Source organism: Poecilia reticulata, linkage group LG14 (genome assembly GCF_000633615.1).
Source record: "Poecilia reticulata strain Guanapo linkage group LG14, Guppy_female_1.0+MT, whole genome shotgun sequence".
Classification (NCBI taxonomy): domain Eukaryota; kingdom Metazoa; phylum Chordata; class Actinopteri; order Cyprinodontiformes; family Poeciliidae; genus Poecilia; species Poecilia reticulata.
Window position 1 is genome coordinate 2,261,860 of NC_024344.1, and position 4,117 is coordinate 2,265,976.

Here is a 4,117-nt window from a genome sequence, read left to right on the forward strand (position 1 = left end):
ATATTTCTCTCAAACAAATTTGTGTGTGTTGAGTTGAGGCAGAAAAAAGTTTGGAAACTATTTGTAATGGTTTCATTTCTTACATCACAAAAACTTAACTTTTTAACAGGAATGTCTAAACCTTTAAGACACTAGTATTTCACCACTCATTTTTTTCTTACTCTGCATTGTAAATATGTCTGAAAATCTTAAAGCAGGTGGATTAATGCAMTATATTTAGTTACRCACAACACTCAAAAATATAGTTTACTGAACATCTTTTCAGAATTTGCCAAATAGATTTTACTGGTATTAGATGAAAAGTAAAATTGGATGCTATGCCTTTAAAATGGCTTTACARTTTAAAATACTTCTAGAGATTTGGTTCCATCAAGTGATTTGTCACACTGAGGACCTGCGGAAACTATTCTTAAATCCCAAGAGTCTGTGGGAACTCCACAGGAAAACCTGGCAAGAAAGAGATATGTTGTACTGTGACAAGGACACACTCCTACACATGGACAGAAACTACACACTGCAGGGAAGCTGACTGTGAAAGTAAACGAGCACGGCTATCTGCTCCTTTGCAGAGTTCCCTTGTGAACCGTAAGCCGAGGCCGAGGGGCCGAGGGAGAGTGGATGCTTAGCAACATCTAGTCTACATAGTTCTCCATGTCAACAGGGTGAGCATCCCTTTAGGCTCCATGATCTCTGCTTGGGCCTGGACCACAGATGCAAATACTTTGAGAAATAGAAGTCCACCGACAACAAAGACAGTTTATCTATCAAGCTCTTGGAACAATAATGTTTGGATATGGGGGATGAGGAGGAATTTAAAAACTTTAATAAATCAAACATATCTCCATTTAAATGAATAACATTTTAAAATGTAATTTTATCATCATAAATAAACATTGGTTTAACGTATGTTTCTACCAGTTTTGCACCTTAGAGGCAAAATATTTGGTTTTACATGATATCTCAAATTAGGTCCAATTAGATGTTTTGAATCTGAATATCAACCATCAAGTCTTGCCACATTGCTGTCTAGATGAGTTCTKGTCTTTGACTGGACCAGAACCTCTAGTCTGCTTCTCTGATAAGTCCTCTCTTTGCCTGGCTAGTCAGTTTGAGTTAATGGCCAGATTTAGGTTAAATTACATAAAGTTGGACTATATTTGCTCATCGGGCATGCTTTTCTTGTTGTAAAACATTTTTATTATCTTTCCACTTCACTTTTACTCAGTATATTCTCCTGATTTGTCACATTAAATACCAGTAGGTTACATGGAACTGTTGCTGTCGTGACAAAAAGGCRCTGGATATATCATTTGCAAGAGTTCATCATTCAGAATCTGAGTATGTTGAACTTGGCTTGAATCCGATTCCATCCTGGGTGTTATGTACATCTCATCGCAGCTCATCTGCGTCTCTGCATAAAACAATGAATCAGGACTGGCACTCAGTCTGAATCATTGGATGCTTCCTTTTTTTTTACACGAAGAAATGAATAATAATTTCTTCCTTCTCTCCGGAGCTATCACATCCTGCCATCCTTTCACAACACCCACAACTTCATTGTGGCCAACTGCTCTCCGAGTGCCACATGGTGCAGACTGAATCAATCTCCCACTATTGTAAGGCTGAAGCAAGATGTTGCCTTTAAGTTTGACATCCACAATCATGATTTTGTTCTTGTTTGTATATAGCAGACATAGATAATGCCTTCCATTAGAAACATTAGTAATTGGTCCAAACCTGTTGTGCAAAAAATTCTAAAGATCAACACATTACTTCNGTCTTTGACTGGACCAGAACCTCTAGTCTGCTTCTCTGATAAGTCCTCTCTTTGCCTGGCTAGTCAGTTTGAGTTAATGGCCAGATTTAGGTTAAATTACATAAAGTTGGACTATATTTGCTCATCGGGCATGCTTTTCTTGTTGTAAAACATTTTTATTATCTTTCCACTTCACTTTTACTCAGTATATTCTCCTGATTTGTCACATTAAATACCAGTAGGTTACATGGAACTGTTGCTGTCGTGACAAAAAGGCRCTGGATATATCATTTGCAAGAGTTCATCATTCAGAATCTGAGTATGTTGAACTTGGCTTGAATCCGATTCCATCCTGGGTGTTATGTACATCTCATCGCAGCTCATCTGCGTCTCTGCATAAAACAATGAATCAGGACTGGCACTCAGTCTGAATCATTGGATGCTTCCTTTTTTTTTACACGAAGAAATGAATAATAATTTCTTCCTTCTCTCCGGAGCTATCACATCCTGCCATCCTTTCACAACACCCACAACTTCATTGTGGCCAACTGCTCTCCGAGTGCCACATGGTGCAGACTGAATCAATCTCCCACTATTGTAAGGCTGAAGCAAGATGTTGCCTTTAAGTTTGACATCCACAATCATGATTTTGTTCTTGTTTGTATATAGCAGACATAGATAATGCCTTCCATTAGAAACATTAGTAATTGGTCCAAACCTGTTGTGCAAAAAATTCTAAAGATCAACACATTACTTCTCAGAACATTTTTATGCAACAGGTATCTTGTCTATTGGTTAAATAGACTAATATYAATCAGTCAATCATCAATTGGTTAAATTGTCCTTAAGATCAATGTAAAGTATAATTTTGTGCATTTGTGGATCAGGCACATTTGGCATTTTCTGTGTAAGTGAAAGTCAGTTTATAAATCAATTTGCTGGAAATAAAAATGCATCCAGTAGATGAACCAACAGTCAGTATAAATCCTTCACAGTAAAACAGTTCTTAAAGTTGGAATTGTCTAGATGTAAATGTAATTAGAATTTTTTGGGAATTCACACAAATTCATGTCTTCATTCTTCATCCAGTCTGACTGAACCTGACCTATTAAAGCCAGGTGTAATAGCAACAAGGCATGTCTTTTCAAGGTATTAAGTAATAAGGCTATACATACTTGCTAGACTTTTAAGAATTTTATTTGTGTCAATCTTTCATTTAAAAAAGGCCTGATAAAATACATTGACTGCATTGGTTGTCTGACCACATTTTATTGGCTGGATTACCAAATTATGTCCAATCTCCATAATCAAGTATGCAAACAACCTTGCATTGCATCCATATGAACTACAACTCAGGTAGTTGAATCCAAAGTAGATTTGAAATCACTGTTCAGTCCCATGTTTAACTGCAGAGTGGGTCAGTTAGTGAGGTAACAGCTGCTGCAGCCAAGAGAAGAGATTTTCAACTTTTCTGCTCCAAGAGCTGTGTTTGAGCAGAAAAGCTTTCCACTTATCGTGCCTCTGGTCAACYTGCTCTGCTCCGGCTGCCAAAACTCCTGTAATGTTCAGTGGACTTGCGGTTAAAAAAACTGGTCTCCTGGGAGAACAGTGTAGAGAAAACTGCAGAGGCTTGTGCACGAACTGGATAAAGARAGGTCTAAAGAGCAATGTCTCAGTGTCACAAGAAACCGAAATTTCTTCTTGAACAAATAAAAATACTGAGACAAGTTCACTTAATTGCTTWGTTGTAAACGTTACACAGCTAAGAAAACGGAGAAATGTGTCTTAATTTCACAGCATCTTGGGCCAGTTTAGGCTCTGCTCTCTGGTAGAACATGTTTGTCCTTTTAACTTTTAAATCTTCAAGTGCATATTTGTTGATTATTTTGTGCTTCTAAAACTATCAGTTCTCTTAGATGTGATCAGCTAAAAATAGTTTATTTGATGAAGAAAAAGAAATCTGGGGCACTTGGGTTTGTTGCTGATTCCCACGACGACTTCAGGGAGTTTACGTTTGAAGATCAATGCTGCAYGGAGCAAACAWGCCATAATGAGGTTTGTTCACGTATCGCTACCAAAAAGCTGTAAAGCCTGGTGAATTTCAACAGCAGTAACTTCCCCTCACTGCTGCTTTATGATCCATAGAGATKTTTTTTGGGCAGTAATAAATAAGTAAATATAGAATTGTGGTTGAAAACAKTTTTCCTTTTTTCAAAGGGATGGCAATGTTTCATTTTTTAGCAGCACTCTGATCATGGTTGCAGGTGCAGCAGGGAGTGAAGACATTTTTCCTCAGAGGTTGGTTCCTCCTTTTCTTTTAGACAGTTCAAATTATTTATTCAGCTGCATTTTTTTCAACAT